Raw genomic sequence first — 16,499 nt, 5'->3', positions numbered from 1 at the left:
TCGAGAAATATAATCTCTTATAGATATTGGACATTTTGGCTATGATAATTTCGACAATGAAACTATGTTTTTATCAAGAATTAAAGGCGCTGTTTTGAATTGATTGTTGCCTGCTTTTTGAAAAGTGAGAGATGAAATTGCCTGCTTAAAACAATTGTTTTGTTTTTCACTGTTTGCATTGATTCATAATAAAATTTGTAGATTATAGAAGGTCCTCGAGTCTTCCACATCAAGACAGGACTAAATCATGTTTTATTTCATTTAAAACAACTTCCATCTGATTTCTAACAGAAAATTAACAAAGTTTCGATCAAAATGGTGTCGGTACTTACTGTATTCGTGGGATTGTCTGCGTTTTTGTGGTTTTGCCATTTATTAATTATTGTCATTGAACTCTTCCTTTGGCTTTACAGACTTGTTGATGGATTTTTCGAGCGAGTTATAAGTAAGTATTCCTTACTCGCATCCAGAATCACTACTTGCAAATACATTGAAAATACTTTGGTTCACTTTTTTATGCTTCTCTCTCTCTCTCTCTCTCTCTCTCTCTCTCTCTCTCTCTCTCTATTTTTCTCTTTAAGGGAATAAGCAACTTCGTATAGCCGCAGCTAAAAAAATCCAAGCATGGTATCGTTATCATTTGATGAAGTGTCGAATTGAGTGTTTGCAGATGGCATACAACCGGAAACCATCGAATACCATTGGGAAATGGTATTGCCCCAAAAGTCAAAAGAAACATTTGGATATACTAGCCACAGGTAAGTCATAGCCATAAATAATCTCAAAATTTAATTAAATTAAAAACTAGAATTTGTTGAATGCCAGTTACATAGTTCATGATCACATAAATGGGCGTAAATAGATAAGAAACTGCAATATTTATGCGGTACTAATTTTGTAAGAAGGCTTTTTTTTTAATGAAGTGATGTTTTATAAATATATAAGCAATAATTAGATTTCAGAATTTTTGTTTCGCCTTTCATTTTTAATAGAATGAAAACCGTGTGTGTGTGTGTGTGCGTGCGTGCGTGCGAAATTAAACGAAAAGCTTCCATGCGCACGATATATCGTACCATTTGTATCAATAAAGAAATTATTTAAATGAGATCATTTATAACAATATGCAAACGATTTAAATGAGGGTATGCGTGAAGTTTAGCTTCATATATACAATCAAAAACTGTAGTTGATACAGGACGATGAGTTCTTAGAATCCTGCGTCACGTATTGTACGCACACAGTTCATTAGTAAGGCTCTAAATAGAAAGTACGCTTACACGCGCCATCTTGGATCCAGAGTCGCCCGCAGTCGCATTTGTTCGAACTGTTGATTTTTTTTTTTCTTTAGAATTATTTAATCGATTGGATAATTATTAAACTATTTCATTTTATCACTTGGTTTATAATTCTCGTTATATGCTCAATTCAATACTCACTTCACAAAGTCTAGAACAATCTGTTGGCTTTTATTCATGCAGCAGACGACAATTCTGTAGCCATATTGCCCTGCTATCTTGGAAATCGATAGACACCGAATCCTTCAGAATGCCTGTTTGTACAATTTGGAGCAGAACCCCCCCCCCCCCCATTTCGCTATAAATCAAGAAAATCAAGAGCTCGAACGAATGTGACTGTGGGCGACTCTCGATCCAATATGGCGGCAAGTTGGCGTACCTTCTATTTAGAGCCTCACTTCATAGGACAGGGTCTGGCAGTTTGCCAAGAATAGTCAATTTATGCTGAAGGGGAGAAAAATATAAACGATGTATGATTTGATCACCAACACGCGAAATCACTTGCTTTATACGTAAAATTTTCCAACTGTTATACAAGCAGAATAGTTACCACTTTAAAAACTACAATGTTCATAAAAGAAAAGTTAATATTCCAACTTGGAATAATAAACAACTCATCCCACAAGACGGATTGATTATCCTATTATCGGAATGGATTCTCCTTTATCTGACATGTGCAGAAGTGTCTAAGGGTTTCGCATCTGTGGGCGTACAATATTAATAATAATTTTTTTATATATTTTATATAACTTTATATATATATATATATATATATATATATATATATATATATATATATATATATATATATATATATATATATATATATATATATATATACACACACACAATAGTTATCTTGAGTATAATTTTACAATTTTTTTTTACATTGGATTTCAGTTAATAATTTTAATAACACTCTGCGCATTTACAACGCATGTTCTAATGTTAACAGTGATGATTATTTTTTTGAGTGAATAACTAATATAATAATAATAATTTGGGAGGCATTCCTGATTTCTTCCTCGAAGCTTTAGTTATTCTTATTATTATCTTCCTCAGAGCTTATCTGAGGAAGATAATAGATTGCGGTGGTTTCGTGGTTATGTTTCTATACTGGTCGCAAACCGATTTTACTGTTTGTTGGTATGTGCTTGGAGGGCTTCAAATGCAATTACACAGTTTAACTTTTTTTTTTGCAAGTAGGGTTGGATTTGGACATGATGTGTTTGTTTGCCTTGTAGTGGTGTTATTTGAGAGGGGTTGTCATAGGTTTTGTGTGTGTGTGTGTGTGTGTGTGTGTGTGTGTGTGTGTGTGTGTCGGATGGCTTTGCCGTTGTGATTGTTGTACTTATATGTTATGTAGTTTGTTGACTGTGGTCTTGTTATCTGATATGTTGTTCTGGTTACCCTATAGCAGTGTTTCTCAATGTGGGGCGTACGCCACACGTGGGGCAATTTGAATATTTTTGGGGCAATTAGAAAATGTACATGTACATATTTATATTATATTTCTTCAGAACTTGACTGACTATTATGCTAGAGGGGGGGCATCAAAATCTTTGAGACGTTGAGGTGGGGCATGATCCAAAAAACGTTGAGGAACACTGCTCTATAGGTTGGGCTGTAGTAATGTTTTAACATGACTGTGTAGTGGCATAAGTGTTTCACCTTAAATATTTTGTGTTCTGTCCGTGCTGCCTGCATAAGTGTGGGTTGTTCCCAGAATATCAGTTTTACCGTTTTATCTTGCAACCATTGTAACCTGTTAAGTCTGTAGTATGCGCAGAATGCGTATGATGTGATTGCATATCTTAAAATGTTTTCACATAATGCTTTATAGATTAGTATTTTTATGTGGGTTGGGGCAATGTCTTTTAATCGGTATAGTTTGCTTGCTATTATCATAAGCTTGGTGTGTAGGTAGTTTCTATGGCTATTTCAACTTTAATCGGCATCAAAGTGAAGTCCGAGATAGCGTGTTGTTTTAACCTGTGCGATGGTTGTGGTTTTAGGTTCAGCGCTTTGTGTATAAGAGGGTGAATGTCAGATAGTGAGATATTTAGTTTCTATGGGCATGGTTAGGGGGTTTTGAATATCATTAGCCTTGTTTTCCCAGGGTTTATATATATGCGTTTTCGGTTAACCAGTTAGTGATTTGATTGATGTCGTGTTGCATATTTGTATAAGCGATATTTGCGTTGTTGTTGTGAATGGATACTATGGCCGTGTCGTCTGCGTACTGGAAGATTTTACTTTTTAAGGGAAGATGGCTTATGTCGTGTGTGTGTGTGTATATATATATGTTAAATAGGATGGGAGATAGAACAGCTCCTTGCAGTACTCCGCAGGTTTCCGGTACCTCTTTGCTGTATGCTGATCCTATACGTGTGATGTGCTTCCTGTTTTTCATGTATGCTTTAAACCACTGGAGTAGACAACCTCCGATTCCGACATGCGTTAATTTCTTGCTAATTTCGTTAACAAGTTTTTGTGTGTCAAATGCTTTTGTTAGGTCAAAGAATACGACTAATGTTATTCTGTTTTTATCCAATGCAGCGTTTATTAGGTCTGTGAAATCTTCAGGAGTGTTGCTGTTCCTTTATTTTTCTGAGAGCCATATTGTGTTTTGGGTATGATTTGAAAATTTTCAACGTATGTGGAGAGTTTGCAATGCACGATGCGTTCCATGACTTGGGTTTACGTAAGTTCAAAATTCCCGAATAAAGAGATATGTTTTTATTTATGTTCGAATGTAACGTAAAGAAAACAACGATAATCGAAGTTCGTATCATGTTCTAATGAACAAAAAAAATTGTATAAATAAAAAAAAATAATATAAATAAAATGAAGTGGCGTTTGCACTCTACGGCGCTTGACCGCACGAAGAAAGGATTTGATGGTTCAAATCTAGTCGCCGACTAGAGGAAATTTTTCTAAGCCTTTTTTCGACCGGTTCCAGAGTTAGTCGATCTCTGGCACGGGCTAGCGGGTTTTTTCTCCTGGAAACTCGGGTTTCTCGTCTCGTAAACTCAAGCAAATCGACCGTTGACCACACCATTTTCAGACATTAAAAATATTGTGTTAGGGTTAAGAACCACGAGATGGCGGCACTAGCTTGCCGCCTTCTTCACTGCGTACCGATGAATCAGTGATAGCCTTGGGCCAGCTATCTCTCTGATTGGCTACCAGTGGAGATTGACCTGCCCACTCAGTCTCCAAAAGTTACATAGGATAAACGGCCACGCCTACTCCCTAAAGGGAACAAATAGGCGTTAGCTGATTTTTTTTATAAATAAAATATAAAAAAATTATAAAAAATAAATATTTTAATAAAAAATACAAAATAAAATAAAAAAAACTTTTTCAAATTTATGAATATTCTTTACAAACTGAAAAATAATCCGATTAAATGAATATATTCTGTTTGTTGGAAACATTGAAATTTTCCATATTAAAATGAGCGATTTTATTTTATAAAGAAGTAAAAGAAATTTGATAAAAAAATTAGCAAATTAACAGACTTTCTGCACATTGCAATAAACAACATGAGTAAATAAACTTAAAGCTGTTGCCAGCAGTAGCATAACGATTGATATAGTAAGCCACTTAAAAACAAAATTAGCTCTCTGAATCAGAGAGTTTAATAATAATGGTTAAAAGCAAATTCAATGGCTATCTAGAATCCTGCTTGCAACTTAAGATCTTGAGTGGCTCCAACGATATTTTGCGTCCTTCGATGGGAAAAGACATTAGTTCAATTTTCGTCGTTGCGAGATTAATCGTTATATAGGCTTTTTCATTCGAAGGTGAGTTAACCGATCTCATACGAAGATAGAAGGGTTTTTTCCCTCCCGGAAACTGGGTTCATCCACCGCACAGGCAAATTGGCCTTCAGAACACACGCAATTTACAGACAAAAAAAAAAAAAAAACTGTTGGTGATGATGATGGGCAGTAGATGGCGTTAGTGTTAGTTGTGTGTAATAGGAGAATTAAGTAGTAGTAGTAGTAGTAGTAGGGAGGTGGTTATATGCGTGGAGTAGAGTGTCCCCCCCAATGAGTCCTTGGACTCCTTGGAGGAGTTAAGTAATAATGATAATAATATCGAGTATATCCCTTTGAAGAAGCTCTTCAAAAATATTTAAAGAAACACACTTTGTTGCTGTTCACGTAAAGGTAGTCTATAATAACAGTACCCTACAGAACTTGTTTCTCATTTCAGAAATCACACTGAACAAACAACAACTCAAAAATTAACTCCTTAAGGACCACATAATCTCTTGTTTCATTTCTCGCCAAGAATTCACAGTTAAGTAAAGTTTCATTATTTATTTGTAAAACTTGAGTATAAAAATTAAACCGAATTCCGAATTATAGCCTCTTTTCATCCCCCCCCCCAATCCTGATTTTACTTTTGATCTCAATCAGATCGTCACGTCAGATGTCTTGTGAACATCAGCTATGCTATCAGACCACATTCACCAAACTGGAATAAGATTGATTAATGATGCTTCTAAATGTCGGATTCTTCTTTGTTTTTACAAAAATACCTACTTTACTGACATGATATGATAATATCTCAGCTTTCTTCGAAACCGGTTAAAACTCAATCAGCAATTATTTTCTACCTTACTAACATTCGTACTATTTATTCATCCCATTCGTCTCTGACCAATAGATACAGTTTCCTGTATTTGTATTTCATCAGAATTCATTCTCAACTTAAAAATGAATTCGAAAACATTCGCTGGAGAGGCAAAGATTCAAATATAATACGAGAGTTTCACGTGAAGTTAAAAATAAACATTTCATTAAGCGACATCGCTTGCGGTAGTGAGTATATCACAGCATTCATTCTTTCGGTTGGATGTAGCTGAAATCTAATGGCATCAATGACTCGAGGACGTTAAAAGGACTTTTCAAGTGAAGATGAGTTAGTGTTTCGTACGGCATAACATGCAGCCTGACAGGAGAACACAGGCAATTTGCAAACATATCAGCCATTGTGGGACGTTAGTCTATATATGTCATCTATTGAAGATTGGATCATCCGTTATTCTATCATGAACATACTTGTAGTTATGCTTCATGAGAACCAAAAGTGAACAAGAGAAGAGACGTCTGTTTTTTAAGAGTGGTTTTAGAGTCACGTGATCAAGACAAAGTTAGAATGACGTTGGCATGATATGTAATAATTCTTATATAGTTACGGTTATGAAAGAAGTGTATCATAACCGGTAGTTGTATTGTGTAGGCAACCTATGCTTCTGAATTCAATCAGAGAATGGAGAAAAGACAAGGAAATTTCCTCCTATCCTTGGGCGAATTCGAACTCAGGATAACAGAAAGCAACACACAGCGATCGAATCACGTATAAAGAGAGATATTTTATGTTATGCAACTGATCTCAATTATTATCAATGGAAACTCATGCAGAAAATTCTCACTATGCAAAATATGCAGGAGTTAATTTTCTCGGGTAAGCATATACAAACAGATAAGATGATTTAGGTTTACGTTTTGCGTGATCTGATTAAATATTCACAATATCATGCAATATGAACCTCAACTGTTGTTCAAGTGAAAGAATAACTGCCCTTAATTCGCTGGAATAACAGGACAAGTTCATCCTACGTTTGTGTTCAGTAAGACTGCATATCACTGATAGCTCAGTGATATGCAGTCCATGTCACTGTAATGTTCAATTTCTCTAATTTTGTAATTTCAACCCTTTTAATCTGACTAAACTCTGTTATATCAGACATTTCTTTTATTTTCGTTGGAAAAGCAAGAAAAGGAGTGTAAAATCTTCGGAATTTTTCTATCAGGTTGTAATAGACATCTATGCAAATGTCTAAGAATCCTTCCTCATTTTAGTAAGATAAAAGGGGTTTATAGGTGAAATGATATCACACAAAATGGTACTTTAAAGAAGATAACTCAAAGTTCATTTATACATGGTTTAGTTTCTTCGAAAAAAACAAAAAAACTGTTAAATGTTTAGTATGCTTCTGTAATCATTGGTAACGGATTAATCTGTGATGAATGAGGAGAAAGGATGATTTCCTGCAGAGTTCCAAAGTTAGTTTAGGGATAAACGCCTACTCTCTGTTGGAAATAAAATGAGTTAGTAGATTTATTAGTCTGCTTATCTCGTACTTAAATTCATTCTCTCTAATTTCTCACATTCTTCTTCTAGTGAAGTTAGCCAGAAAATACTCTGCCGCCAGAAAAATCCAGTCGTGGTATCGGAAAGTTAAAGGACAAGGATGGAAACACATTGAATCAAGGAGAACATGCTGCCTTAGATGTTTCCTTTTTCAGACAGCCACTGTCAGCTGCTATCTCAAAGCTATCAGTAACGCATTTTCTTTCCCATTTAGTATGATCATACTAGGCATGTACACCCTCTGCGATCTCTGGCTCAAATGTTTTGCAGTTCTTGTGGAGTATTTCGTAAAGAGTAGAAAGCAACAGGTCGCTGATGTAAGTATGTATAGTATGCTCCAGAAAAATATATATTGAAATGACAAGTACTGATTTCAGGCAGTATTGCTTTCTAACTCCTCCCTCCCTCCACCCTAGAAGGAATACTCTTAGAAATCGCACAAAGATCAGTGTATTCTTCTCTCTAATATGATTAATTAAAATACTCCAGTTGCCTCAATAAAATAGTGTCTGATGAGAGGATGAACTGAAACCATAAATTCGAAAAACGTGAGAAGAATTGACAATCACTTCATCTAGTCTTAAAAGAAAAGAAGGAAAGAAAGAAATCGTTCGTTTGCTTTTAACTTATTCGTATCAACATAACGAGGATTTCATCTGAGAACACAGACTTCTTAGTGTAATCTTGAGAACAACGCGACACGCGTCCTTCACTAAAACCCAGGTTTAATCCCGTGTAAAATTCTAGAAAATTATGAGGACATTTATGTCGAAGATGGACATGGGGTGTTTTTTCCCTTTAGGAAATTAGGAATTTTTATCCCACAAAACAGGTTTACTGGCCAGAAAGCACACACGTTAAATATAACATTTAGTTTTCCTGGTCAGTTGTTTCCACGTTTTGGTGTACTTCTTTTCACTGATCCATAATGTATAATTGTTCGTTACTCAGAAGACCATACTTGCCAGATTGTGACTTTTGTTAATTGTAGGCAAAAATAGGAGAATTTACAGTGGAGTACGATTACCTGAATGCGAATAGGTTCAACATGGACCGATCGGTAGAAAAGTCTAGTCTTCTGAGAATCTCTGACTGGACGTGATAGTAGAGTAGGTGATAGAAGCTATCACTTACTCTAGACAGGATTGTCAGGACAGCATTGTCAGTGTGGTAGCATAGTATTACATTTGCGTGTCCATCCCACACACAAAGCCTAAATAACTGAAAAGCATTTTTTTTTTTGGCATCTGGTCATATGCCTTTTCGACATCTACGAAATTTAAATACAGATCTTTATTATATTCTCATGATTTCTCATCTGCATCTCTTAAAGTAAAAATTTTATCCTGATTCCAACAGACTACGCCTTCCTTCTGAATGATGTAATGCAGCCACTGGATAACTTTTATACTTCCATTTCTGAGTATTTCTGGTTGAGTATTATCTACTCCAAATGCCATTCCACATTTCAGATGTCTGATGGATTTTTCTACCTTAAGTATTGCTACATATGCAGCTTACTGCTTTTTAAATATTTTCTATTACTGCTTTGTATATGCTTGTTTAATTTAATAATCTTTCAAAGAGTAATTAATTACTCCAGACATCTTGTCTTTTCTTGTCACATTTATCCTCTCGGATTTACTCTTTCCAATTGTAAGCTTTTTCAATAGCTTCCAAAACATTTTGCCACCTTTCTGATATTTATCTCCTATATTCAACCGAAAGTCTTCCCATGAGCTAACTAATTTTTAGTTAGCTTTATACATTAACAAGACACAAACCCTGATACTCAATAGAGAATAACAATTCTGCATCAAGAAATGGCGAGAAAATTTTAACACTTACAAGATCCTTTTTGAATAAAATTAATGATGTACAATGCTGTATTTTTTATAAAAACTTTAAAAATAATTAAATATAAAATTAAAATCTTAGAGATAAATATATTAAAATTTTGACTGTTAATATAATTTTATTTTATTATCTAATATGTGAAGTGAACTTTTTTTTTAATTGTTCGGATATTCTTTAATATTTCAGACTCAAAAAGTTCAACCCGAAGCAATCTCAGTTTCCAGAGGATCACTTGAAGAAATATTCCATTTTGCCACATGCAGTGAGTTCGTCAAGTTCCACCAGGCAATTCCAATATGGTATGCATACTTACGTTCACTTCTTTTATATGTAAGTTTGTATAATAGCACAAATTTCTGCACGATATTTGTTTATGATGTATCCAAATAAGTAGATATTGGAATTTATTAAGTTATTGAATTATGATTATTTATTATATTGTTTGCTCGCTAAATTATACAGTATATTTCCAAACAAATTGTTTTTCGTACATACACCGTTTCTCGCGTATTACTGTGAAACAGTTACACACCGATGTCTGTTGATATCGCCATAGAAGTTAGTAAACACTGACACTCTCGTAATTAGGCATATTTTTCGAAACATTATATTCTGAAATCCGTATTTCGAAAGAAAAATAACTTATATAAAAATATTAGGGCAAATAAACCGTTAAATATTTTCACTTTTGAAAATAATTAAAAGAAATATTTTATTTTAAAATGGCATAACATTTCATAACACCATACGCAGCAAAGTGTAACTGTAGTAAATTGATTATTTTTCTCTAAACATGATCAAACTACATATACATTTGATTTTCCTGGTTTTGTGCCGGCTTAATTTTGACACCGAATTCTTATTAATTTTGAAATTTCCAATTTTTTTTTTTTTTTTTTTTTTGAAAAATATATTTGTGATTTAATACAGAAATTGTCAAGTCATAAAGATTATTATTATTATTATTATTATTATTATTATTATTATTATTATTATTATTATTATTATTATTATTATTATTATTATGTAACAATGACTAGAATGGTAATATGAAGGAATCTATACATGTTGCTCAGGATACTCTCGCTACGACTCTAATACATTCTTTACTAGCATCATGTATCCTGTTAAACTAAGAACTTTCGCACCCACCCCTTAATGGGCAGAAGACATTCTCCTGTTGTTTCAAACTCAAAGTCCATGAGAATCACCTTTCCCAGAAATGGTTTAGCTTAGTCCAGTGATTCTTAACCTTGGCAGTAGCTCCCCCCCCCTCTTGGAGAGTTCTGAAAGCTGAAGGGAATGTAAGCGGTTAGGGGGAGCGGTAAGCGTTATAATACTTCTAATATAATAATCAACTTGATATAACAAATTTAATATATACAAAAGAATACTTGAGACTTCGTTTGTCGAACATTGAACCTGATATTGAAATATTAGCAGGATCTCATCAGGCTCAGGATAGCCATTAATGATTGGCTTATTAAATAGAGTAAGTTTACATCTTTTTTGAGTAAAAATTCATTTGTATGAAAGTCGCTAATTTTTAATTAACTATCAGTTCAAATATGTTGATGATAATTGAGGTTTGCCTAATAATATATTATAATTATCTTATTGAGTCATTAACCCTAGTGCAAAAATGAGCAGGGGGCACCAGGATATACAAATAGTTGAAAGGGGCGCCAGGCAAAAAAAAAAAAAAAGATTAAGAACCAGTGGCTTAGACAAATAATGAAACAAATATTCATAGAAAAGTAATACTAAATTTTACAAGGGTGCTAGGATCGTTCTCTGCAAGACGCTTGCGCTCCTAAACTAGAGAATCTGTTCACAAATTATTATTATTATTATTATTAGTGGTACACCCTCCATGGAGTCGGCAGACTCATCGTTGGAGGTTCATTCCAATGACAACAACAACAACAATAACAACAACAACAACAACATATTATTATTATTATTATTATTATTATTATTATTATTATTATTATTATATACACGAGAAGAGATAGTCGGAAACACAACAACCTCAACCTGCATTGATCATATAAATATAAGGGCCCCCCAAACAGCCACACAGCAGCCGTCATAACATGCAAACTGGCAGACCATTATTTCACAGCATTGCAGTTACACACTGAACCAGAACCCATAAAAATCACTGAGACTACAAAACAGTATCATAGCATTGTAAACGAAGCAATAGTGAACGATGAAATCAGAAAAACAGACTGGATGCAGATAGCATCTTTAGACTCTGCTGAAGCTGTATATAATAATCTTAAACTTGCATTTAACAAAATATACAACAAAGCATTAACAAAAATAAAAATACGCCCCCAAACGAAACAAAATCCATGGATAACAGACAACATACTAACAGACATACAAAGAAAAGATGCCCTATGGAAACAACTTAAGAAGTCGCCCGAACAATATCGCTTTAAAAGCTGAATACAAAAGAAAACGGAATCTCCTAACAACCCAGATTAGAACGGCAAAAAGAAACTATTGCAGCAACAAATTAACAACAGCTCAGAATGATATAAAGGAAACCTGGCACGTGATTAATGAAATGCTGGACAATATACACAGAACCACTGCCTCAGAAACAATAAAACACAGCTTTGCCTGCGATCCCAAATCTCTCAAACAGTTGACAAACAACTTTAATCAGCACTTCGTGAACTCTGTCCAAAAGCTACAAGAAACAACCTTTCCTCACACAAACGAACATTCTCCACTAGGTCCACGAGCAACCCAGTCGATGTGGTTCCCCACAGTAACAAAAGAAGAACTATCACTGGCAATTCAACAAATCAATGCTAACAAAGGACCGGGGATAGACAGAATCAGACCAAAAGACATCAAGAAACACTCAACCGACCTACTTCCAGTTATACAAAAACTGTTAAATAAAATCTTCGAAACGGGACACATACCTGAAACACTGAAGACTGCATTAATCACAAACAGGGAAAAAGAAACATAATAAGTAATTACAGACCTATCGCCACGCTGCCTGTAATGAACCAAATCATGGAGCGCATTGTACATCAGAAACTCTCCACATACGTTGAAAAATTTCAAATCATACCCAAAACACAATATGGCTTTCAAAAAAATAAAGGAACAGCAACACTCCTGGAAGATTTCACAGATCTAGTAAACGCTGCATTGGATAAAAACAGAGTAACATTAGTGGTATTCATTGACCTAACAAAAGCATTTGACACACTAACACATAAAACCTTGTTAACGAAACTTACCCATATCGGAATTGGAGGTCGTCTACTCCAGTGGTTTAAAGCATACACGAAAAACAGAAAGCACATCACACGTATAGGATCAGCATACAGCAAAGAGGTACATGTAACCTGTGGAGTACCGCAAGGAGCTGTCCTATCTCCCATTCTATTTAACATATACACACACGACATAAGCCAACTCCCCCTAAAAAGTAAAATCTTCCAGTATGCAGACGACACGGCCATAGTATCCATTCACAACAATGCAAATATCGCTTATAAAAATATGCAACACGACATCAATCAAATCACTAACTGGTTAACCGAAAACGGCATATATATAAACCCTGGAAAAACAAAGCTAATGATATTCAAAAACCCCCAAACCCTGCCCATAGAAACTAAATATCTCACTATCAAACATTCATCCTCCTATACACAAAGTGCAGAACCTAAAATCACAATCATCACACAGGTGAAAACAACACGCTATCTTGGACTTCACTTCGATGCTGATCAAAGTTGGAATAGCCATACAAACTACCTACATACCAAGCTTAGGATAATAGCAAACAAACTATACAGATTAAAAGACATTGCCCCAACCCACATAAAAATACTAATCTATAAAGCATTATGTGAAAACATTTTAAGATATGCAATCACATCATATGCATTCTGCGCAGACTACAGACTTAACAGGCTACAATGGTTGCAAGATAAAATGATAAAACTGATATTCTGGGAACAACCCACTCTTATGCAGGAAGCATGGACAAAACACAAAATATTTAAGGTGAAACACTTATGCCACTACACAGTCATGTTAAAACACTACTACAGCCCAACATATAGAGTAACCGGAACAACATATCAAATAACAAGACCACAGTCAACAAACTACATAACATATAAGTACAACAATCACAACAGCAAAGCCACCCGAAACTTCTACGTACCTGACATGATAAACAAACTGCCATTCGACAACAGAAACCTAGGAACATACAGAGAGCTGAAACAGGCACTATATAAATATTATAGCGAGAATGAAAATTAGAGCAATTCCTGTTTCTCTCTCCCCACCACACATGCACACACACACAAACCTCTGACAAACCCCCCCCCCTCTCAAAAACTATCACTACAAGAACACAAAGTAACAAACATACCATGTCTAAATCCAACCCTATTTGCACAAAAAAAAAGAAAAAAAAAGTTAAACTATAATAGCAGTTAGAGTCTTCCAAGCACGTACCAACAAACAGTAAAATCAACACCTGGCTTGTGACCAGTATGGGAACATAACCATGAAACCACCACCCTCTATCATCTATTATCTTCCTCAGATAAGCTCTGCTAAGCTTCGAGGAAGAAAATTATTAACTTGCAAGTATCTGTTATTCACAATTGTAATGCATTATAAATATTATATATATATAATTACTACAGCAACTATGTATGCAATTCATCTGAGACATAAAAAAAATAATAATAATAAATAAATAAATAAAATAAATAAATTATTATTATTATTATTATTATAATTATGTATATTCTAAATTCAAAAATTCTGTATAATCCTTATTGTAAATATTGTAAATATTATTATTGTATGTAATTTATACTGAGACATAATGAAATGTTTAAAAAAAATTATTATTATGTGACACCTCCAGGGAGTCCAAAGACTCATCGTGGGAGAGTGTGCCAACAGCATCGAACGATTGATCCTTTTCCAACTACTAACCGCGCTCAAACTTGCTTACCTTTTTGCGTGAGCCATTAGTAGCAGAGGCTCTACCAATCGACCAACCTATTTTATCATATTATCTTAAAATCTCTACATAAAAAATTTATTCTGGTAATGCGTTCCATTCACTGACAATTCTCGATGTAAAAAATCTACTCCTCACACCCTTCTTCACTACACCCTTAAAAAACCTTCAGGGATGGCCTCTGGTTCTTCCCCTCTCGCCTTCTACTCTTTTTATAATCCCCTCTGAATTTCTGGATTAATCCAATAAAATCCTCTAACCAATTTAAACATCCCTATCATATCACCACTTTTCTTCCTATCCATTAAACTCTGCAATCCACATTTCATCAACTCTCTCCATAACCAGCATTCCAAAGTCCTGATATTGTCTTATTAAAAACCATCATAGTACCGCACATCGTAGCGGCACTAAGATGTCCAGTCTTTGCAACACCTGAAATATGCCCTGTAAGCTTCAGTTTACTGGTAATCATCACTCCCAAATCTCTAATCTCATCCACTTCCTGCAGCACCGTCAATATAGTACACTGCCTTATATTTCTATGCTCCAAAATGCATCACATTGCACTTTTTAATGCTAAAACTACAGACCCACTGTTTTGTCCAAGTCAAAGTGTATTAAAATCTTCCTGAAGGAAATCAATATTAGCAGTGTTACTTATAATTCTCCCCAACTTTGCATCATCAGCAAATAGCTGAAGATCCCCAGTCAGTCCACATGGTAACAAGTTAAATAGCATGGGCTCCAAGAACAGACCCTGAGGCAACTCATTTGTTTTGAGATGCTGTTCCATCATACACAGCTTGCTGATATGATTCAGAACCATTATTCTAAACAGTTCTATAAAATATTGTAAATTAAAAAAACCCGCTAACGCCTTTTTATTCCCTTATAGGGAGTAGGCGAGGCCGTTTAGCCTTATCTAACTTTCGGAGACTGAGTGGGCAGTTCAATCTCCACTGGTACCCAATCAGAGATAGCTGGCCCAAGGCTATCACTAATTAAGCGACACACAGTGAAGAGAATGGCTCAATTATATAAAAAAATTATATTCTAAATTTTCTGCTTTCTGAAGTATTCTAAATAAAACATTATGGATATTTGGGAAGCAGGGAAAGAAATAACAAAAGTAAGCAACTAAAAGATGATGATGCTTGCTAAAGTTGATGGAAGCAGGAGAAGAGGAAGACAAAAAATTAGATGGGTGGATGGAGTTAAAGAAGCAACTGGAGTGCGCTTGAAGGTTCTGAAAGACATGGTCAGGGACAGATCGGAATGGAGAGTGTATGTTCGTGGAGTCGCCAGGAGTCGGAAACGACTCGATGGATCATAACAACAACAACAAGCAACTAAATACTCGAGAAGCAATATCCGATCCTTGTAGAAAACGAGCAAGGGTATAGCGAAAAGTTGTCAGTATACTTCTTGGAAAACCTAAAGAAGAAGTAGCCAACTGTTTCTTAGCTAGCTTGGAGGTCATTTAGCTATGTATGCTAGAGATAAATTGAACAACAGAATCCCAGTAATTGGCCTACCGATAAGCCTTAAATCATTCATAATGTTAGAATTAGGAACCCAAGATGGCAGCAGTAGTTGTCTTCCATATTCTAGAGTCGCCTTTTGTCTCAACACTAGGCCGCGATGGAGAAGGGTGAAAACCCGATGACAAATGATTTTTAAAACATTAGGACTAAAAATGTTTCACCGAATAACTTTGGGAAAAAAGACATGAGCGGATTTATTTTTATTTATATTATCTATACAGCACATAATACAACACATAAACGTATCTGGCGAATCCCTACTCAGATACGGAATAACAGTCTCTTGTAAAATAGAATGCTAGCAAACACATCAAACAGCCACCTAACAAAATTAGAAACATTACACAGGAAAATCGTGTCAACAGTGATCCGGACACCTTACACGCAACAACCAATATCCGACAAGCACATGGCGATACACAGAATTCTGAGCATTAAAAACCTGAAACACTACATGACATTAACAAGGAATTACTTCAACATTACTATCGAAATAACAGAGACACATATCGTATAACACGACTTACAACACCTCTCTACACCCTTCGACAATTCATACGGTTCTTTTGTGAGATTACATCAAATACCCATGCAACTCAA

Source organism: Typopeltis vanoorti, chromosome 18, assembly GCF_054136105.1.
Source record: "Typopeltis vanoorti isolate ZY-2024b chromosome 18, IOZ_Tvanoo_1.0, whole genome shotgun sequence".
NCBI lineage: Eukaryota > Metazoa > Arthropoda > Arachnida > Uropygi > Thelyphonidae > Typopeltis > Typopeltis vanoorti.
Note: the sequence above shows the minus strand (reverse complement) of the source record.